This window comes from Protopterus annectens, chromosome 4.part0, assembly GCF_019279795.1.
Source record: "Protopterus annectens isolate FY-2018-M chromosome 4.part0, PAN1.0, whole genome shotgun sequence".
NCBI lineage: Eukaryota > Metazoa > Chordata > Ceratodontiformes > Protopteridae > Protopterus > Protopterus annectens.
The window spans coordinates 354,951,905-354,975,598 of record NC_056733.1 but is presented as its reverse complement, the minus strand read 5'-3'; the positions used below and the strand labels follow the sequence as shown (position 1 = coordinate 354,975,598).

Here is a 23,694-nt window from a genome sequence, read left to right as displayed (position 1 = left end):
TTGTCTTCATCTCGCCTTCTTTCTTGCTGGTTGGGATCGGAGCCGATCCTCGGCTCCGACTCGGCCATCTTCAATAGCTCGAGAGCTGCTTACTGGTTCAAGGCTACCCCTTATCCCATAATGCCTAGTGATAGCTACCCAGATCTCATTTGAAATAGCTAACCCCAGACATAACAACATAATAATTCAGTCAAGAACCAGTTGACTATATCTGCCATATTCTCTTAGGTCAAAAAAAAAGGGCACAAGAGGACACACAGCCAGTGAAACAGAACAAAAAACTCCTCTCGATCCACTAGGACAGAGGGATGGAGGGGTGGGACGCAAGAAGGAAGGCGAGATGAAGACAACTAACATGGAACGTTATGGTAGGTACGTAACTTCTTTATGTTAAGTTGTCCATCTCGCCTTCATTCTTACTGGTTGGGACAGTGTCCCTAGCACCTAACATCCTGAGTGGCTCAGTGGAACAGACTCTTCAGAACAGTGGAACCAAAGTCAGCTCTGCTCCTGGAGACCATATCCAACTTGTAATGAGAAATAAAGGTATGAGGGTTTGCCCACGTGGCAGCTGCACAGATAGAATCCATGGGCAACCTAGACTGGAAGGCTACAGATGTGGCCAAGGCCCTAGTAGAATGACCTTTCGGTTTAATAGGTAACTGTTTGTTCCTTAACTGATAAATGAAAGTAATAGTATGTGACAACCATCTGGACAAGGTTACCTTGGAAACTGGGAGACCTTGTTTGCCCAAGGTGTAAAAGAGGAATAGTTGGTCCAGTTTCCTTACTTCTTTAGTTCTGTGCAGGTAAAAGCGCAATTGCCTATGAACATCCAATTGGTGTAGTATGTATTCTGCCTTGTTGGTATGATTAGGGAAAAAAAACAGGAAGATCTACAGACTGGTGTAAGTTACTTTCTAAGCAGACTTTAGGGAGAAACGAGGGATTAGTTCACAGAGCAACCCTGTCCTTATGAAAGTAAGGAGGACGAACATAGTGCCTGAAGTTGGGAGACACGTCTGGCTGAAGTAATAGCTACCAGAAAGAGTGCCTTCCAAGATAGGAACTTGATAGAGCAAGAAGCTGCTGGTTCAAAAGGGGGCAGAATTACGGAGGTTAGGACTAAATTAAGGTCCCAAGGAGGAGGGGCATCTCTCACTGGAGGCCTAAGAAGAGTTGCCCCTCTCAAAAAAGCTTTACATAGCTTATGAGACATAATGTTAGAGTTCGAAAAACCAACATGAAAGTTAGAAATGGCAACCATTTGTACCCTGATCGTAGAAGCAGTGGACCCAGAATGAAACAGCAGAGCTAGGAATTCCAACATTTTGTGGACTGGGGCTGAGAAGGGATCCACATTCCTAGTCTCTGCCCAACAAGAAAAACGTTTCCATTTGCTAGCATATGTTTTCCTCGTTGTACACTTCTGAGAGGACAATAATGTCACAGACTGCTGGGGAAATGCTGGGAAGTCTGGCTAAGGTTGGAAGTGGAGCAACCACATTGTGAGCTGGAGGGTTTTTAGGGATTGATGCAACCCGCCTGACTGATGAACAAGGAGGTCTGGAATTGGGTCCGGGGTTGATCAAGAAGGTAACGGTGCAGGAACGGAAACCATATCTGTCGAGGCCAGTAGGGAGCAATGAGGATCATTTTGCAACCCAACGATATTGCTTTCTGTATAAGTTTGGGTATCAGAGGGAATGGAGGAAAGGCATAAAGAAGTCCCTGGGGCCAATCGTGGACCAGAGCGTCTCTGGGTGTGTGACCCGGAAGCGGGAAAAGGGAGAAGTAGTTGCTGCATTTGCTGTTGAAGGGGGTGGCAAAAAGATCGCAGCAAGGCTGTCCCCATTTGCGAAAAATAAGATTCGCAATATGCTGATTCAGAGACCATTCGTGAGGCATTAGAATAGCTCTGCTGAGCCTGTCTGCTATGACGTTGGATCTCCCAGGGATTTGCGTCGCAATCAGAAAACGTTGGGAGGAAATCGCCCACTGCCAAAGCCTGAGTGCTTCTCAACATAGGGGGTAGGACCTGGCACCACCCTGCTTGTTTGATGTACCACACCACTGACATGTTGTCCGTTTGAATAGCGATGGCCCCAGGAGGAAGACAGCCTTGAAGGGCTTGCAACACCAGGAGCATGGCTCTCATTTCCAGGACATTTATATACAGATGGTACTCGTGGGGTTGCCACGTGCCTTGGACTGTCCTGCCCAGATAATGCCCCCCCCCCACACCCTATCAGGGAGGTGTCTGTCATCACTGTGGTTACCGGAGGGGGTTGTATGAAAGGTCTGCCCTGAATAACTAGTGGGGAGACCATCCAACAAGAAAGATGCCTTTTGCATGCGTCCCTGATCATGATCTCGTACGTCATGGGTAGCTCTTGGAAAGACCACTGCATGAACAGAAGCCACTGAAGAATCCTCATGTGAAAGCGTGCCAGTGGGATTAGGACAATGGAGCCCAGAGTTTGAAGGACGTACCTGACTTGGATCCTTTTGCTCTGCATCAGAACCTGTACCTGCTGATGAATTGCAGACACCCTTTCTGGTGGTAGCCTTGCAAACATATCCCTTGTGTCTAAGTCTGCTCCTATATAAGTGATAGATTGACAGGGCAACAAGGCAGATTTTTTGAAATTTATTGTGATGCCGAGCTGTGAGCAGATTGAGATTGTGTAGTCCCGTGCTTGTATGAGTTGATGACTGGTGGTAGCAGTAAGGAGCCAGTCGTCTAGATACGGAAACACCTGGAACCCATGACACCGCAGGTGAGCCGTGACCACTGCCATATATTTGGTGAACATCCTGGAGGCTGTGGTGAGACCAAAGGGCAAAGCTCTGAACTGATGATGACTGGCCCCCAGCCGGAAGCGAAGATATCTTCTGGAGTGCCTGTCCATCTTTATATGGTAGTACGCGTCCTGAAGATCTATAGAGCACATCCAACTGTCCTGACCCAGAAAGGGTAGAATGGACTGTAGCGTGACCATCCAAAACTTCGTTCTTTGTACAGACCTGTTTAGCCTGCTGAGATCCAGAATCGGTCTCCATTCCCCTGTCTTTTTTGGTACTAAAAAGAACCTTGAGTAAGTTCCGGAGCTGTGCTGGTCTTCCGGGACTTCCTGGATGGCTCTTTTTTCTAGCAGTTTTGAAACTTCTATTACTGCTTGTTCCCTCAGATTGGGTGGAACATCTGGGAGGGTCTTCCTTGACTGCAAGGGGGGTTGAAGGAAGGGAATTTTGTAACCTCCGGATACAACGGACCGTACCCATCTTCGCCAGGCTTTTGGGTACAGTGAAAGTCTTCCCTCGACTGCCTCCACAGATGAGCAGCCGGGCAATCCTTCAGGGATGCTGAAAGGGCTTATCAGCGAAGGATTCTCTGTTGCCCTGGTTCTGGACCCCTCTGCCCAGGGCGTCTATTATTGTTTCCCCCTCTGCCTCTGGAGGAAAAATCACTACGTGTGTCAGGCAAGACTCCCTGAGATTTATGGAACCACATCTTACCACTCTTCTGACCTTTGGGGTAGTGTCTAGAGGGAGTGGAAAAACGGACTCCCACGGCAGACAGAGTCTTGCCTTCTTGCTCACACCTAGTCAAAGTGTCTTTCACCTGTGGTCCAAAAAGAAAGGAACCATCAAAGGGAGTGTTGGTGAAGGATGCTCGAAAGGGTTCCGCAAAGTTACACAGCCGCATCCAGGCATGCCTCCTAAGGGCCACCCCGGTACCAGCGGCTCTACTTGCCCCATCGGCTGCATAGGAAATGAGCCTCATGGAGGAGTTAACAACAGAATTAAGCATCGCTAGCTGGGAAGCCACCTTAGCTTGAGCTCCTTCAGCTGTTGGATCTTGGAGGGTATCTCCGAGCTCTCTAAGGAGATCCCTTTGAAGGCGAGTAAAATGACACAAGTAGTTCAGTGACCTCATGGAGAAGGTCGCTGAAGCGAACATTTGCTTTCAGTATCTGTCCATTGTCCTAGACTCCTTGTTAGGGGGATGGACAGACGAAGAGGTCTCTGCTACCTCTTTTTTTGTGGCTGCTGCTACCACCATAGCATCAACAGGGACACCTTTCGTAAGGAACTACTTATCCTGGGGTGCTGTAATAAATTTACCAGGTCTCCTGGGAGTTGGTTCTACTGTATCCGGAGCTGACCAAGCCTTTCGAGCCACCACTGTCATAAGTGGATCGAAAGGCGGAGACACCCAGGAGGTGGAAGGTCGGGAACCAAAGGCATCCAGAAATGCAGACTCATCCTCAGAAGGGGATAGGGGATTCCAGTTCCCCCTCTGCTTGAGCATCTCCAGGATGTCCGAAAAGGAAACATCTTCAGAGGGGGGATCTCGGGGACCCTTCCGATTCATCTAAGTCTGTATCAGAAGTGACAGACTCAGGTGAGTCAATGCGCTTCCTCTTGTACTTCTTCTTCCGAGGGGGCTACTCTGAGAGATTAGGGGAGGCCTTGGAAGAAGAGAAAACACCCAATGGGGTGTCCTGGAGCATCGGTTCCCTACGCTTGGAGTCTGGAGGAGGAACAGAGGTTGGAACAGGCACTACAGGGGATGGAGCCGCTGGGGCTGACAGTGGAGCTGACTCAGTGGCCAGCACACTCCACATGACATCGAAGGCGTCCCTGCCATGATGCAGAGAAAGCTCCGGTTCCGAAGAAATATGAATCTTTCTCCGCACTGAGGGAGACGGCTCCGAGGCCGATGTAGGAGCCGAGCTCACCTGCGCTGAAGCTCCGAGAGGGAGAATGGGGTCGGACAAGGGTCCGATGCCACTCGCCCCCTCGGAGCAGACGAGGGAGCCCCGGCACCCAGATCCCTCGATGGACGGCACCATCAAGGGAATCAGAGCCGATGTCGGAACCGAAGGAGATAGCGTTATCGGAGCTGACGGTTCCACTACTCAAACCCCAACGAACTCCGGCTCCGAACTCATTGGAGTCGGAGGAGGAACATCGAGAGAAGTGGACGGAGCCAATACCTGTTGAAGAGGGCTGGACAACAACTTGGCTAGTGCCTGCAACTTTAGCAACCTACTGACCACTCTCTCCACATCGTGATCCGACAGCCTAGAGGACCGAGAGGAGTGAGAGGATCGGTGACTGCGCTCGCTCCGAAGCAAAGAAAACCGAGGAGCCGAATGCACCGATTCAAGTGAGGGGGACCTTAGCCTCTTGTGGCTCTGCGACGGCTCCGAAGCCTCTGATGAAGCCAAAGGGGAGACTGTCTTGTCTGTGCCAGCCGGAACAGACGTGAAAGGTAAACCCTGAGCCGAACACGGCTCCGAACTTGGAGCCGACGACTTAGTGGGTTTAGGGGATTTCACAGGCTGTGAGCTCTTGGCCAGTGAATCCTGGGGTTTTAAAAGACCCCTAAGGATAAGCTTATTCTTACGCTCCTGCAGGACTCTTGGACTAAAGGCATGGCAGATAGAACAAGAGTCCTGCAGGTGCACAGCGCCTAAACAATAGACGCAAGAAGTGTGCCCATCTGTCAAGAGACATTTTCTGTCAGCATGAGTCACACTTCTCGAACACAGAAACCTTGGATTCCTTTGACATCCTTGAAAGTAAGGAAAAACAATTATAACAATAACAACCAGAAGCAAAATACAGTCTACAAAAAACACACTACTACAAAGACTATAGCCTCTAACTTAAACGGCTAGCCTATAAGAGAAAGGTAGAAGGAAAAGCCTCTAAATTAAATGGCTAACCTGACAAGACGAGGTAGGGGGGAGGGGTCTCTAAGTTAAACGAGTTCTACAAGAAAAAGGAGGGATACTAAAAGCTAACAAGCTAACTATCACAAAACAAGACTATCGTTAACAATAAAATACTAGAAGTGTTGAAATCTAGTGAAGAAAGTTATACAAAAAAGTTATACGAGCCTGAGCCAGAAAAACGACACCTCGCAGCTGAAGCGGCAAATGAGATCTGGGTAGCTATCGCTAGGCATTATGGGATAAGGGGTACCCTCGAGCCAGTAAATAGCTCTCGAGCTATTGAATATGGCAGAGTCGGAGCCGAGGATCGGCTCCGATCCCAACCAACAAGAACGAAGGCGAGATAGACAACTTAACATAACGAGCTACGTCTTATTGAGGACCTTTTGGGGATCATCTTGAAAAACAATTACATTCTGTTTAATGACAAGTTTTACCTCCAAAGGACAGGAGTGGCAATGGGGTCCCCTTGTGGAGCCAGTTTTGCGAATTTGGTTATGGCCTCTTGGGAATCTAATTATGTATTTACTAGTCAACAGACGAAAAACATTGTTTTTTATACTAGATTCCTGGATGATATTTTTATGATTATTGATGGTGATATAACCCTGGCTACCAATATTGTTGATTTTTTTCAACAGTTCAGTTGAGTTTCTGAGGTTTACCAAGGATTATCAGGAATTTTCAGTCCATTATTTGGATGTGTAACTTACAAAAAATATTCAGGAATCAAAATACACCGCAAAGATTTATAGAAAGAGTACTTATTCAAATTCTTTTTTGCATTTCTCTAGTGCACATCCTTTACAACAGAAAAAAATCTGTTGTTAAGGGACAATTGGTTCGAGCAGCTCGGATGGTTTCTGGTGAAGCTGACTTTCAACAGGAATGTTTAAATCTTAGGAATATATTCCTTAACAGGGGTTACCCTTCCAAATTTTTGGTTGGTATTATAAATGAAGTCCAGTTAAAAAGGTCCCAAGGTGTATACAAGCCTATTTTGAACAACTGTCATATAAATGAACCATTTAATATAGGCACCTTGAGTCCTCCCATTACAAATGTGGTTAATGAACTAGGTGAAGGAAGGAATCATCAGAACAGGACCTTCTCAATTTCATTTGTTTTTACATACAGCCCTAAGGCTGAGAAGATTAGGTCAATAGTTAAAAAATACTGACACCTCTTCTCAGTGGATAAGGAGATCTCTGCTAAATTGGGGGACTCTCCAACTATTACATATAGGAAGGGACAGAACCTAAAGAAGTTGATGGAAACTACCATAAAACCCATCCAATAGGCACGTAGGAATTTATAGGTGTGATGCATGCAGATATTGTATTTATACTGAAACAAGTAAACATTTCGAGTAAGGAACTACAATTTTTATACTAAGGGCAAGTTCAATTGTAATTCCAGGTCAGTGGTATACCTTGCACAGTGCAACACCTGTCCGGCTTTCTACGTCGGTAAGACCAATCGTAGATTGCGTGACAGGATTTACGAGCACATCTATGCTATTAGTAAAGAAAAAATGGATAATAATCTAGCTAGGCACTGTAAAGATAACCACGGCCATGGTTTTAAATTTAGAGTCATAACACAGGTAGCTGCACATGAGAATGTGAGGTATTTAGATAGTAACATTGTTAAGTTACACCTCGAAGAACATGAATTGAAATGGCAGTTGTTACTAAACTCCTGTGCCCCCCCCCCCCAGGTATCAATTAAATTTATTCTTTAACAAGTATATTAAAATTACAAAGCTTGCTTAGGTAAAAATGTTTTAGGTAATTTCCTAGGTATTTTCACATGCTATTCGGTTGGATGGTTGGTTATTTATTTTATTGACAAAGTATTATATGAAATAATGAAGTCATAAATTAACAATTTTTTATATTATGCTTTTACATACCTTGTTTTGTATAGATTATGTTTTCATAATACTGCATAGTAATTAGGTTAGGGATGGGTGTTAGTTTTATTAAATATGCACATATACTTATATTTATTCTTAGCAAAATTAATAATTTCTATTGTGTCATGATGTTTGTAAAGACTTGAAGTTTTTAGGTTCAATTTGGTCTTGCTTGCAAAACAATGCAACTGTGAAGTGTAATTTTAAATAAGTGCTGTAATCCACTTGTAGGCAGTTAATCAATTAACTCTTCTTGATATAGAGTGGATTTTTGCTGGGCTGACTGTTTTTGTTCTTGCTCTACATCTGAAAAAGTCTGGATATTTCCCAAACGAAAAGCGCTTAATTTTATTTTGTTTTGGTATTAAAGTGAATAAGAATGGCCTTTTATATTTATTTCTTCATCGAGCTGAGTGAAGTGTTGGTGCTTGTTCACAGTGTGTCTTTTCATCAGTTTTTCTTGCCCCAGATGTCAGGTGCCGCCACAATAGGAAGCAATTACATGGTATGGTACACCCCCATCAAAAAGCAAATACATCAGAAAAAATAAATATACCAAACAAGAAGAAAAGGTAGAGCCAAGAGAAGTCAGGGGGCTGGAGGGAGGGTAACCAGGACTGCAACAGTGAATACACTCGAACATCTACATTTATGGTAAGTGTACACAACTGTACTATGTTCTTCATGTTTCATTGTTGCAGTCATCACATTTGGGTTGATTCCCAAAGCTAAGGAAGGGAGGAGGAAGGTGAAGAGCATTAGGGCCAGCTATTAAGCCCTGCAAGACTGCAGTGATAAATCCAGCTCTGGATTTAGAAAAGATAGTCATGTGGGAATGCTTGGTGAAGGTATGTACAGAGCTCCATGTAGCAGCTTCTAGGATGTCCCTGGTAGGGACTCCTCTGAGAAAAGCTGCAGAGGTAGATGCAGCCCTGGTGGAGTGTGATCTTATTCCCTGTGGGGTAGGTTTTCCATGGTGCTTGTAGCAGAAATGAATGCAATGGGCTATCCATTTGGAAATGGTTTACTTTGAAATGGCTTTCCCCTCTGCCCCTGCAGCAAAGAAATCTAGCAACTGTTCAGATTTTCTGAGAGGCCTAGTCCTGTCCAAGTAAAATCTAAGTTGTCTGTGCACGTCCAGAGAGTGCAGTATTTGTTCCTTTGTTTTGTGGAATAGGAAAAAAGTAGGCAAATGAATGGACTGATTTAGAGCCACACTAGACACCACCTTGGGCATAAAGGAAGGATTAGTCCTGAGGGAAACCCTGTCCGCATGGAAGATAATGAAGGGTTCCCCTGCCATGAGGGCCTGTAATTCAGACACTCTTCTTGCTGAAGTGATGGCTAGAAGGAAGGCTGTTTTCCAAGAAAGGAATTTCAACTCTGCTGTTGCAGCTGGCTCAAAGGGGGGGGGGGGTGAGCTTTCCAATACAAAGTTAAGGTCCCAGGCTAGAGTGGGAGCTCTCCTGGGGGGTCTTAAATTTTTGGCCCCTCTAAGGAATTGTTTTAGCAAGGGGTGAGAGAAGAGGGGTGGCTCAGTATTATAATGTACTGAAATGGCAGAGGCATGAATTTTAATTGACGAGAAGGATAGGCCCTTGTGGAGCATTTCTGTTAAGTACTGTAGAATATGAGGTAAGCTGGGCACTGCTGTGCCTATCCCCTGAGCCTGGCTCCAGGAACAGTATCTTTTCCACTTTTCAGAATAGGATTTTCTAGTATTAGGTCTCCTTGCCTGCAGAATGACATCCAGCACCTGCTTACTGAGGGATGTTAGTGGAGAGCTCAAGGAATTAACCAGGCTGCAAGGTTAAGGGTTTGAAGCTGAGGGTGCAGAATCTGGCCCACCTGCTGGGACAGCAGGGAAGGGGTCTGAGGCATGTGCCATGGTTGCAGCAGTGTCTTACTGCGCAAGAGGGGGTACCACTGCTGGCATTGCCAGTCTGGTGCAATCAGTATTGTCCTTGGCTTGTCCTGTTTGATCTTTAGTAGAACCTTCTAGAGGAGAGGCAGAGGGGGAAAGGTATAAACCGAAAGGCTTTCCCAGGTAAAGGACAGGGCATCCACTTTCCAAGCTTGACCATGGGGAGTTCTTATGCAGAATTTGTTCAATTGGTAATTCCGAGGGGAGGCAAGCAAACAGGTCTACCTCTGGAGTCCCCCATTTGTTCCCCAACAGTTTGAATATTTTGTGTTCTAGTTTCCATTCATGTAGGTCCATGAGATTTCTGCTTAAGTCGTCTGCCAGTGAATTTAGTTTGCCTGGCAGGAATTGAGCTTGTAGGTGTACTTGGTAACTCAAGGCTGTGTTCCACAGAGCCATGGCCAGTCTACAGAGAGAGTACGAGTGGGTTCCCCCCTGCTTGTTTATGTACCACATAACTGTGGTGTTGTCTGCCTTTACCAATAGTTGTCCTGGAAGAATACGGTCTTTGAAGGCTGTCAGAGCATTCTGTACAGCTAACATTTCTTTTTGATTGATATGCAGGTGCATCTGTCTCAGTTTCCATTTGCCCTGAATGCACTGCCCTGCCATGTGAGTCCCCCATGCATAGTCTGATGCAGCTGTTGTTAGGGTTTGGGCAGCAGGGAGTAGAGTCAAAGGGAGTCCCTTGTTGCAGTAGCAGGCCTCTGCCCACCAAAGGAACTCTGCCTTCATACAAGAAATGATAGAACTTTTAGTTATGTACTCACCATAACTTCAGATGTTTGGGATCCATCTCGCCTACATTCTGACTGATGGGTTACTATATCCCAGGATGCACCACTACCAGTCCCCAGATCTAGTTTGTCATACATGCACACATGCACGCCCTGCTTATATAACATCGTCAGATGAAACAAGATAAAACAGTAGAACTCAAAACCGTTCAATCTCTTCTGATCTCCAAGGCAGGGAAGGAGGAATGTAGGCGAGATGGATACCAAACATCTGAAGTTATGGTGAGTACATAACTAAAAGATGTTATGTGATCACATTCTGACTGATGGGACAGCGTCCTAGCACCTGAATCCTGGGTGGCTCACTGGAAAACACTCCTGAGTACCGTGGAACCAAATGAAGCTCGTCCTTTAGATGCCACATCCAATTTGTAGTGGGAAATGAAAGTGGGATTGGACCAAGTAGCAGCACAAATTTCGATATAGCGAGCTTGGAATGAAAAGCTATAGAAGTAGCCATAGCTCTGGTAGAATGAGCTTTGATAGATGTTGTAAGTTGCTTATTCAAAGAAGAATAAGCCTGAGTTACGCCATCTCTGATCCATTTGGAGATAGTAGCTTTGTGATGGTTTGGCCCAATTTATTATCTGAGAAGGACACAAACAACTGGTCTGACTAGTTGCTGAGTCCTGTCTAAATAGAAGCGTAATTGCCTGTGAACATCCAATTTATGGAGAGTGTATTCTGCTTCATTGGAGAATTTTGGGAAGAAAACTGGTAGCTCTAGAGATTGTTGGAGACAGAAACTAGAACAGACCTTTGGGACAAAGGATGGATTAGGCCTAAGTGATACTCTATCCTTGTGGAAAATCAAGTGGCTTAATAGACAGGGCTTGAAGCTCTGAAACTCTTCTTGCAGAAGTAATTGCAACTAAGAAGGCAGTTTTCCAAGACAGATATTTTAACTCACATGTAGCAGCCGGTTCGAAAGGGGAAGATGTTAATGCCAAGCACCAAATCAAGATCCCACGGAGGTGCAGGATGAAAAATTGGGGTCTTAATAGGCTCGCACCTTTAATGAAAGTTTTGCATAGTCTGCTGCTCATCAAAGGAGGATCCATGGATTTGTGGAATTTAGAGATAGCCGCTAGTTGGACTTTAATAGTTGAGACAGAAGATCCTTGATTAAACAGGGATGTTAAGAATTTCAAAACCTCTGGGACAGGAGCAGTGATAGGGTCTAAGCCCTTGAGTTGAGCTCCAGATAGCAAACCTCTTCCACTTACTGAGGTACAATTTGTTAGTGGTGGGTTTGTGGGCGAAGATAAAATGTGAACAACTTCCGGTCTAGTGTGTGCCTTCTGACTAAAGTCGGAAGTGGAGGAGCCAAGCTGTCAATTTCAAAGATTGAAGGGACTGATGCCGATGTCCCGACTGATGGATTAGCAAGTCCGGAATTAGGTCTAAAGTCCACGGATATGCTTCTTCAGGTAAGGAAACCATACCTGACGAGGCCAGTATGGGGCAATCAGCATCATTGAGGACCCCAATTGAGAAGCTTTTGAATAACTTTGGGAGAAGTGGAATTGGAGGAAAGGCATAAAGTAGCCCTGTTGGCCAAGGTTGTGCTAGAGCATCCATAGCTGGTACTCCCTGATGTGGGATCAAGGAGAAGAACCTTTGGCACTTGGTGTTTAGTGGAGTTGCAAATAGGTCCCCCATCTCCTGAAAACCTGAGCTGCTACTGTGTGGTTTAGAGACCACGTGAGGAGAGAGAATTGTCCTGCTCAATTTGTCTGCCAATATATTTGACCTTCGGGATGTGGGTCGCTACCAAGAAGCGGTTGGTAGCTACAGCCCATTCCCACACTCTCATGGCCTCTCTGCAAAGGGGCACGATCTGGTCCCTCCTTGTTTGTTCAGATACCAGACCACAGACATGTTGTCTGTGTGGATGGCGATGATGCCCTGAGGAAGAAACTTGTGTAAGGCCTGTAGGGATAGAAGTACAGCCCTCATCTCCAACACGTTGATGTGGAGAAGAGCTTCATCTGGAAGCCAGGAGCCCTGAGCTAGCCTGCCCAGACAATGCCCCCCCCCACCCTATCTGGGAGGCATCTGTCGTCAGGGTAACCACTGGAGAGGAGAACAAAGGGGTTTCCTTGATCCAAATTGGATGTCTGAAGCCACCAGCGAAGGTCCCTTTTGCATATTTCCGTAATCATGATGTGATGACTGAGGGGAAGATCCTGAAAGGACCATTGAGTTGACAATAGCCACTGAAGAATCCTCATGTGCAATCTTGCCAGAGGAACTAAAAGAACAGTGGCAGACATTGAGCCTAAAACTTGTAGAACCATCCTGGCTGGGGCTTTGGATCTCGAGATCAGAGCTTGAACTTGGCCCTGTAAAGTTTGGATCCTTTCGCAGGAAGAAAGACGCATCAATCTTGAGTCTATCTCTGCTCCTATGAACTTTATGCGTTGAGAGGGCAGCAAGACAGACTTTGACCAATTGAATGTAATACCCAGGGAGATGGTGGCTTTGAGGTTGTCCATTAGTAGATGCCTGGTGGTGGCAGTCAGGAGCCAGTCGTCCAGATAGGGAAACACTTGGAATCCAAGACTTCTCAGGTGAGCCGTCACTACTGCCAAACACTTGGTGAACACCCTGGGGCTGTGGTGAGACCAAAGGGCAGAGCGCAAAATTGGTAATGACTGACTCCCAGGCTGAAGCGCAGATACCTCCTGGACGCCTGATGTATCGGTATGTGATAATCTGAGGTCTATGGAGCACATCCAAACATCCTTCTCCAACAATGGGAGAATGGATTGTAACGTGACCATTGAATTTGGATTGGATTGGTTCAGTCTGCTGAGATCCAATATTGGTCTCAGGTCCCCTGTCTTTTGGCACTAAAAGAACCTGGAGTAATTTCCTGATCCGATCTGGTCTGTGGGGACGGTTGGATGACTCCTTTTCTAGCAGCTTTAAAGCCTGCCATTTCTTGACTGGGTGGTGGGTCCGGGATTCTTCTGGACGGTGGGGGGGCAGTATGTGAATGGGATGGTGTAACCTCCGGCAATGATCGCACCCATCTGTCCTGAGTGATTGACTCCCAGGCTTTTAGGTGCTTGGCAACGACACCCGACTGGCTCGAGCAGCACAGCCGGGCAATCACTCATGAGTGTGGGAGGCTGAAGAGCCACGAAAGGACTCGCGGTCTCCAGAATTGAAAAATTTCCCGTCCTCTGCCTCTGGAAGGGGAATCTTCCTGCTGTTGGGAGAAAAACCACATTTTCCCTCCTTTAGCCTTGGGGTAAGGCCGAAAGGGAGTGGAATAACGGCACCTACGGCAGATAAAGTTTTTCCCTCTTGCTCACAGCGGTAAGGGTGTCTTTAACCTTGGGTCCAAACAAGGAGGACCCATCAAAGGAAGGAAGACTTGAAGGCCTCCAAACTGACACAGGAGCCAGGCTTGTCTCCGAGAGCCACGCCTGTGCCTGCGCTGCCGCATAGGAAATGAGCCTCATGGACGAGTTAGAAATTGACGTAAGGATAGCCAACTGAGAGCTAACCGACTGGGCTAGCTGCTCAGGTAGGTTACCCGAGAGGGAATCGGACAACTCCTTGACCAGATCCCTCTGAAGCCTGGTAAAATGTGCCAAATAATTCAGAGACCTTAAAGTAAAGGCCGCTGAAGTCAGGCTGTCCATACTCCTAGACTCCTTATTAGGAGGATGGATGGACGTTGAAGCCTCTGCCACGTCCTGTTGTGTAGCAGATGCCACCACCATGGCATCTACAGCCACGCCTTTAGTGAGGAACTCCTTCTCGGGGAGCAGACAAAATTTATTTGGACGAGAAGGGACTGGTTCGACAAACTAAATCCAGAAGCTCGAAGGCGGAGACACCCAGGAGGCGGAGGGCTGAGCCCCAAAGGCCTTGAGGAGCACTGACTCATCAGCAGAGGGGGTTTGGATATCCAGCCTCGTTGTGTGAGGATCTCTAATATGCCAGCAAATGAGACATCAACCGAGGACGACTTTCGGGACCGCTCTGGATCATCAAGATCAGTGTCTGATGTAATAGACTCGGGAGTCCACGTGCTTCCTCTTGCACGATCTCTTCCTTGGGGTTCCTCAAGACAACTCAAGAACCCTCAGGAGGAGGGAACCCCAATGGGGTAACCTCAGGCCCCGGGCTCCGCTGACTACGGACAGGGAACTGCCAAAGACCCAGTCTCCACGCCCAGGGAAGGTGAAAGCCGGAGATGACCAAGAGGACTTGGCCAAGGCACTCCTCATGGCTCTGAAAGCCGGACCCCAGAATCCTGGGAGTGTCCGTCCCCGGAGCCGTGATGGCCGTGTCCCCGAAGTCAAGCACCGAGGGAGGCTCGGAACAGCATAGGTCCCAAACATCACCCCGGTCCAGCCAAGAAGTCCGTACCAAACTCGGACCAAGGCCGGGTTGGAGTATCTCCACGGAGCCGGGCAGTCGGAGGAGGAATGGCAATGGGTGAGGTCATCGGCTAAGCCAGCTGGGTCGGAACCAAACAAATTTTGGAAGACTGGGGACTGGAACAGTCTTTGGAGCACCCTGTCTATATCAGAATCTGACATCCTCAAGACCGAGAGGAAACAGAACGGGTTCGAAGGCCTCTCCAACGGCCCCAAAGGACTAGGGGACCGCTCGAGGTGACTCAATGACTATCGGCCAAGGAATACACACCAGATTCCATCGGTGCCGAGGTGGACTTCGCCGAGGAGGAAGTGTCTGAGCCGGCTCCGAGACCAGTGGAGCCTACGAAGGTGACGCCTCTCGATGCCCCAGCCATCGGCTCCGGCCAGAGGAGTCGATACTGGTGGCATCGAGGCAACCTCGGCCCAAGTCCTTGGAGCCAAGGAGAGGCCTGCCTATGTCTCTTAGCGGTCGGATCCGACGGACTGGTCGGAACCGACGCCTTTTTAGCGGAGAAGGAGAGGATGCCAAGGCTTCTTCAAAAGAAGGTTTAATTAACCCCTTAAGAATCAATTTATTTTTCCTCTCCTGGAGGACCCTTGAGGAAAAGCGTGACATACGCTGCATGACTCCTGTAAGTTTTGCACCTAAACAATACACACAGAGTGATCGCCTGTGATGGACATTTTGAAACTACATTTTGTACATTTTTAAAGCCGAAGGCCTAGGATTCTGAGACATTATGGAAGAAATTTTCAGTAATCTGACAGGAAAAATGCAATTACTGACTTACTGATGACTACAGTTATCGCTAAAAAAAATGACAAGGAACTTTGAAACCCTGTAAGAACAAACAGAGCTACAAAAAAATTAAAGCCTTTTGCTTATAGGAGGGTTGACTGACAGGAAGGCCCTAGATGAAGGGGCCTAAACCAAACTCAACCCAATCTCACACCAAAAGTCTTCAACAATCCAACCAATCACACAACAATGAGAAGAATAGCCATTAAAACAGCTTTTTGAGGCAAAACAGCAAAAACTGACAGAAAAGTTAGTTAAAATACTCAGCTCAGCCAGCTCGAGACCACGTCTCGCAGGTTAGCGGCAAAGCGAGATCTGGGGACTGGTAGTGGTGCATCCTGGGATATAGTAAGCTCAGCCAATAAGAGACTTGCTTTGGCATAAGCGTGCTGAGTCGGAGCCGAGGGATTGGCTCCGAACCCATCAGTCAGAATGTAGGCGAGATAGGATCACATAACATCTCATTGTTTCCAGGTCCTGAGAATGTTGACACCATAGGCTTTTTATATACGACTGGAGTTTCCTTATATGCAGTCTTGCATATGGAATTAGTAGAATGCAAGAGGCCATAAGCCCTAGGGCTTGCACTATTTTTCTTGCAGACAGCTGGGGTTTTGTGGCCAATAGTTTGAAGTAGGTTGTCAAATAAACTTGTTTCTCTGAAGTGAGGAATGCCATCTGGGAAGTTGTGTTCAAGCTTACTCCCAGGAATACAATCTGTTGGGAGGGTACTAGGTGAGATTTCTTTTCGTTGATTGTGTACCCCAGTGAGGTTAGAAGTTTCTTTACGAATGCCAGGTGTTGTAATAGCAAGTCCTGGCTTTCTGCCTGAATCAGATAATCAACCAAGTATGGGTAAATTTGAATATTTCTCTGCCTGCAAAATGCAATGGCTGGAGCTAGACACTTTGTGAATACCCTGTGCGCAGTAGATAAGCCAAAGGGAAGTGCAGAGAACTGATAGTGCATGGAGCCTGCCCTGAAGGGTAGGTATTTCCTGCAAGATTCCCTTATTGGGATGTTCAGGTAAGCTTCCTTTAAGTCTAGCGTTGCCAGCCAGGCATCCTTGGCTAACATAGAAAGAAGCTGTTGAAGAGTTAGCATTTTGAATTATGGAACTACCAGAAAGGTGTTGAGAATAGAGAGGTCCTGGATAGGACACCACGAGTTGTCCTTTCTGGGTACCAGAAAAAGTCTTGTATAAAAACCTTGTCCCCTTTGTTCTGCTGGGACAGGTTGAATAGACCTGATACTGAGAAGAGAGAGAACCTGCTGTTGGGCCTCTGCCCACTGATTTGGGGGTAGGTCTGGCCAACCATTTGAGGTTGGTAGTGTGTGGAAGTGGAATCTGTATCCTTGGGAGACTATGTTCAAAACCCATTTGTCCTGGGTAATGAGTTCCCAGTTTTTTGCATGCAGGGCGAGCTGTCATCCTAAGGGAGCAGGTAGTTGAGCAGGGCTTGGAAGGGTTAAGGTTAAGTCATTGTGCCATTTTTCCATAGGGGGGTGGCTTACTACTCCCTGCTTTGGAAGTGGGAGCCCCCTACTGCTTAGGTCTGTACGTAGCCTGAGACTGTAGTCTAGGTGGTCTGCTGTTCCTGGGTTTGGACTGAGAAGGCCTGGAAGGGACTGGAAAGGACCAGTTCTTTGAAGGCCAATGCCTACTGAATCTGAGAGGCTGTACTTGTAGGAAATCTTTAACAATTTGCATATATTTAGCTTTTTCCTCCATCCTTTTTAGGACTTCTTCTGCTTTGTTGCCAAAAAGGTGGTCTTGGTTTAAGGGAGCATCCAGTAATTTAGCTTCAACATGATCTGGCAAGTTTTGTTCCTTAAGTCAAGCATGCCTTCTAAGTACAGACCCAGTGACAGCAGCCCACATAGATGCTTCTAAAGCATCAAAACCACATTGCAAAGTATGTTTACCAACTTGTTCTGCAGAATGCATTAAATCTTGAAATTCTTTGCGTTCAGCACAGTCAGGAATCAACATCAGTTTCTGTTTAAGTAGTCTCATAATATGCCGCTGATACTTTACATATGAAACTGGCAATTTAAAGCCCTAACGGCCAAAGTAGCAGAAGTGTATACCTTCTTACCCCATCTGTCTAAGGCTCTAGAGTCTCTATAAGAAGGGGTAAGATTTTTGGCAAAAGTAGCCTTAATGCATTTTGGTCCTTGGGGAAATGGTCTCTGGATCCGTAGAAGGATTCTTGAAGACGAACTTGTGAGAGTCAGGTACTCTGTAGTACTTATCGGATTTTCTGGGAGCTGGAGGTAAAGTGTCTGGGGTAAGGCTAGATTCCAAGAAAGCATCATCTACAATGTCCAGAACAGGAGGGATAGCTAAAGGCCTGTGTTGAGGCAGGAGTAAGAATTCCCTAAGTCTCTTTTTGGACTGGCTTTCCCAGAGGAAATGCTCCCTAAGAGTATGCAAGGTTTCAACGAAAGAAAGATCTTCTGGAGGGGAAGCAGAGGGAATGGAATCCTCTGCATCAGAATTCTCATAAGTAGATAAGAGCAAATCCTGGTAATCAGAAGGAGCAAAAATATCAGATTCCTGATCAGAAAAATCAGAAAGAAAATCAGTTCTAGGTCTCTTACAGGGGGAAGGCTGGCTTCCCCTAATTAAGGTAATAAGGTCTTCAGCCATTCTAAGCATTTGTTTTTGAGGCATATGGGCCTGAGCCTGCAGTATGGTCGTCGGTTTTCTAGGCGTAGTGCGAGTTTTTGGCCTGGATGAAAATGATGGAGTCAGTTTAATATGAATGTCTGTAGGCCTGAATACACCCTTAGAAGCCGGTGCCTGCTCAGCGGCTCCAGACCCATCCAAGGGAGAGACATCCACAGGTTCCATGGTCAAAGCATCTCGCGGCATACCGGACTCCGAATGGGTCTCAGTAGAGGCCTGCGAATCTGAAGTAGTGGGTATCAGGGGCTGCAAAAGTGCCTCACTGTGTACCGGCGGACTGGTGACTAGCTTAACGGAAGCACTGTCAGCAGTTTTGGACCTATGCGGTCTGTCTCTGTCTTTATCCTTACTTTTTTTTGGAAGATTGGTAGTCAGATGGCTTAACAAAGCCATTTCGGAGTACACAGATTGTGTACAAAAGTAAATGGCTGCAAAAATAGCCCAACGACGAATAGTTCGGGCGTTGAACAAGGCACAAAACCAACAGCGAGGGACGTCGTGGTCTGGGCCTAAACAGGGGATGCAGTACAAATGAAAATCTCTATGAGGTATTTGCTTTCCACAGGTAAGACAATTGCTAACTTTTACTGACATCGGTTAGAGCAAGAAAAAGGATCCCCAATGGGGTACTTATCTTTTTTGAAGACTTCGGGTCTGAAACTTGAAAACAAAAATTTCAGGAGACGGCCGACCGGCACTTGCAAATTGCTTCTGCTTCGGGCACCGCACGGCAAGAAAGACTGATGTAATGGCTTCGGCTGAATGTTTTATACCTCTGACAACCTAATGTCATGGAAGAAGAGACAGCATCCGATGCAGAAATCCGAAGACTCTGGTATTCAGGCCGGCTGAGGGCTACCTGCAGGCAGATAACCCAAATGTGATGACTGCAACTGTGAAACACGAAGAACATCTGTTGTATAAAATGACTGGAATTTTACTTGTGATAAATAGGTGCTCTCAGGGTACCATACAACATAATTTTCAGTGTATCTGTGTGATATTTAACCTTACTAGCTAAGCATGCTAGACTGTGATAATAAAACTGACACCTGCAAGTGTGCGAGTACTTTCGTTTTCAGACTCATTGTTCTTTTCCAATTTACTGCAAAATAGCATATATTCATAGTACGTAAGACTAGAGATGCAGCTCAGTCTGAGCAGACTGGAGTAAGGACCTAAGGCTGAATAATCTCACAATGGATTTCAAGGTCACAGCCTTACAAACCAGCCAGTAAGCAAAAGAGCCCTACAGGCTTGAAGGGTGAAATAGGTAATTAAAGATGACTTATGCATGAGAATAAGTATTAAGCTCACTGAACAATAGAACCAAACAATTTAAGTACTAGTCACAAGTGGAGTCCCACAGGGACTATAGCCCCCTGAAGTATATACTATGTGTAGAGAGATTGAGAGTTTAAGAAGAGGTAGTGCAAGACCCTATTTTAAATGGAAGTCAAGAGAGTGTGTTGACAGGAGATGGAGATAAACCAGTTGACACTGCTGATGGAAGGGTCCCATTTTTATTAAATTATACAAGTGATATCTGGAAAATCTGTGACAGAGTAAGAAAAAATTGGCGGATACTTTTCACCGATGATCGGATCAGGGACTTAGTGGGAGACCAGCCTAAGTTTATCTTTAGGAATAAAAAGTTATTAAAGAGACAATTATGTTACAGGAATAATAGACAGAATACATCCATACATGAAATTGGTAAAGGAATGTTTAGATGCAACAAATGTAATTAGTGTCCCTACATAGAACTGACAAGTAGTTTTATACATCCCCGCTTGAGACAGGAATATTTTTTGGAAACCTATAAGCAAAGTTCTTCATTAGCACTCTTCAAGAAAAATCTTGATGAGTGGATGGGAAATAGGAAATACACCGCAGGGATCATTTCTTGTTCTCTGCTCGACAGTGGCACAGGAAAATAACTTTCTTGGGTGGTATAAGCCAGGGAACTTTGTTGGCTAGGCTTACATAGGCCCTTGGGTCGATAGCCTAGTACCTACCTACAGTGGCGGCTGGTGACTTCAAATTAAAGCGGGGCTGCAGGAGACAGCTGAATGGGTGGGGTCAATGGGAAGGGGTGTGGCCAACTAGAAAGGGATGGAGCTATGCTCAAAACCACAACAACTGGAACTTAAATAAATACACTGCCCTGGGTGCCAAATCATCATTACGAAAGTCCAATCAAGACAAAATGAAGTGTAGAAGAAAAAAAAATATTTCAATGCATTGGCTACATGACAACTTACTTAATATCTAGATGGAAACACAAAGGCTGCGATGCATGAAAAAATAAATTACTTTTTAAAAACATTACTGGAATGCCAGTCAGAATCAAGTATTATTAAAAAAAAAAAAAAAAAAAAAACAGCACTCAACTCAAACCACTTCTCCTTGCACTGCAGTTCTAATTATAATTTATAAAATCAAATGCACCATAGGACAGAATGGAAATACCAAAAAGGTATACCAAAAAATTCCACCAGAAGACAAAAAACAAACTGACTTCAGCGTACAAATATTTAATCTCCGCTTTCGTAAAAACTTCCTCAGAATAAAGATACCACTGAACCACAACAGTTAAATACAAAATGTTAAAACAATTAATTAAATAATTAATCTATTAAAACATCAATTTAAAATCACTTCAAAACAAAAGGGAAATTTAACCCTTTAAGTCCCTATAGTTATGTGTTCATTTAAACCAGGTACATTGTCTGCCCCCAGTTTTATCTGCCAGTACACCTCTCTTGTTTCAACCTGTCTTTTTTTTAAATCACTCCCTTTTTTATCTATACATACCTGCTCAAGAATAGTGAAACAAAACTTTTTAAAATTATTACAAACTGTGGAATGTTTATATAAAGCGTTATTGCCATCCTTACGCTTTATAGTCCTAAGATGTTCCTGAATCCTGTCCTTTAACTTTCTTGTGGTCATTCCGAATGTAATGGTTGCTCTAGCTGCCGGTACATTTATGAGGGTTCTTTTGTCATGCTTCCTCACCTCCAAAATATTATACATTTTAAATTTAGGTATAGTTGTGAAACTGCGGGGGTCATTTATCTGGCTTTATGCTCAGGGTGTGACAGTTTTTATGTAGAATGAGCACTAGAAAGTTAAAGGACAGGATTCAGGAACATCTTAAGGCTATAAAGCGTAAGGATGACAATAAGTTTGTAATAATTTTAAAAAGTTTTGTTTCACTATTCTTGAACAGGTATGTATAGACAAAAGAGGGGGTGATTACAAAAACCAGGTTGAAACAAGAGAAGTGTACTGGCAAATAAAACTGGGGGTAGACAATGTACATGGTTTAAATGAACACATAAATATTAAGTGTTATTTAACAAATAGGGACTTAATGTGTTAAATTTCTCTTTTGTTTTGAAGTGATTTTAAATTGATGCTTTAACAGATTATTTAATAGTTTAATTATTTAACTGTTTTAACATTTTGTATTTAACTGTTGTTGTTCAGTGGTACCTTTATTCTGAGGAAGCTTTTACGAAAGCGGAGATTAAATATTTGTACGCTAAAGTCGGTTTGTTTTCTGTCTTCTGGTGGAATTTTTTGGTATAACTTTTTGGTATTTCCATTCGGTCCTGTGGTGCATTTGGTTTTATTAGTTACTGTGTTTTACCTATGGCTGGTTGTGCAGAAGACCAGTTGTTGGAATTGTCCTTGCATTCCACTCCTGGTGGACAACACAAGGCCATTATGGAATTGCTTTATTCTGTGCAAGAAACGCAGTAGCGTATTCTAAGTATGCTGGGTTCAGCGCAAACAACGGAAGGTAGAAAGAACAGTTTCTTTGAACTGTCAAGTGATTCTATTGATGGAACAGAAATGGTGAGACTTTTTCCTGTTCCAAAATCTGTTATAGATTGTGGTACTTCAGTTACAAATTATTCTGATGTTAATTCAGTACTGAACTCTGATTACAACCCCTTTGGGTCGGAAACCAACTTTGGAGTGGTTTTAAATATTTCTTACAACCTAGATGAGAAAGTTGGTAAAAATGAAGGCTGTTTAAAGAGATATCGTGCTCTTAAACTGGAAAACCAGATTTTGATTGTTGTATCAAGGCACGCATAGTACCAAAGGGGTTGAAAGTGTTTAAAGTACCTAATGGTGTGAACGAAGATCCTTTCTTTATAGAACTAACCCAATTTTTTAATAATGTTGGGTTATAGTTCTTAAAATTAATTATTAAGAAGAACAACAACCTTTTGAGAGAACTGAGAATTAAACTGGAAACCTGGGATGCAGAATTGCAACAGATTTTGAACAAACCCTGTGAGGGTTATTTTCAATATGATCAAATGTTAAACACTGTTGATTGACATGAAAAAACTGTTACCACTTGCAAAATGAGGAAACTTGAACGTGACAAATTGGCATACGAGTCTGGACTTGCTTATGTGATGCCAAGTTGCTGTTCTAACAAGAAGGGAGGCAGCACTAATGTTGAGCATTTCCCTTTTAAGCGTGCACTCATCACTAAGAAGCCAGTAAATCAATCGGGAATGAGGTTTCGACGAAGGCATCATATCGAGGCGGGTCTAATCATCAAATTGGGAAGCAACATGAAGGTTTTGCATTGAATGGAGGTGGAACATCTAATTTTGACTGTTTGCAGATGGGGAATGTCATGAATAGATGTTCCAACAAAGTGGTCGACAACATTGGAACATAAGATTCTGAAGGATAGTCAAAAAACTCAGAAACAGCGAGCTTCAGCAAACAACCATCAATGGACGTTCCAAATCGGGCTCGCACACAGAACCAGGTAAAGCAAAAATGATTTATGGTTACACAACAGACACAAAGAATTTTAATTTGAGTAACTTCCATTTAAATGAACATCACTATAAGATATTAACATTAGGTCTTGGTTTTGTACCAAGCCATAGATCTTCTTTGACTGGTACTGTGCTGGAACTTAAAATGTACACTAGGAAACTAAATTTTGCATTTATAATGAAGGACTCAACAGTTAGGAGTTGTTTGAAAAGACCGTCAACTTTTAACCCTAACTTAAATTATACTATCAAGCAGTTTGAACGATTTTGTGAACGTGATATTAGAAGGTTGTTGGATGGAAAAGCTGTTAAGCCTTTTCACAACTTAACTACTGTTGAAAGGTGTGCACTAAATGAATTAAAGCACAAATCCAATTTACGGTTCATGAAGGCGGACAAGGGGGTGGTCTGGTAGTTATGAATAAAGATGATTATTATACACAAATAGAAGGCATGTTGGCTAATTTAGAAGAATATGAAGAAGTTTTTATGCATGAAATTTGTACAAAACATCGTGAAGGTCATACACTTTTAGACAACATGCTTCTAAATACAGAAATTGATTTAGACTTGTACAATTTCTTTTATAACCAA

At 44.6% G+C, this 23,694-nt stretch overlaps 1 protein-coding gene across 2 annotated transcripts in view; it reads right to left on the bottom strand.

Moving 5' to 3' along the window:
* The window catches only part of SUDS3 (SDS3 homolog, SIN3A corepressor complex component), a 1,220,864-nt gene that overhangs the window by 420,587 nt on the left and 776,583 nt on the right, over positions 1 to 23,694 (bottom strand). The gene's annotated exons all lie outside the window — the stretch shown is intronic.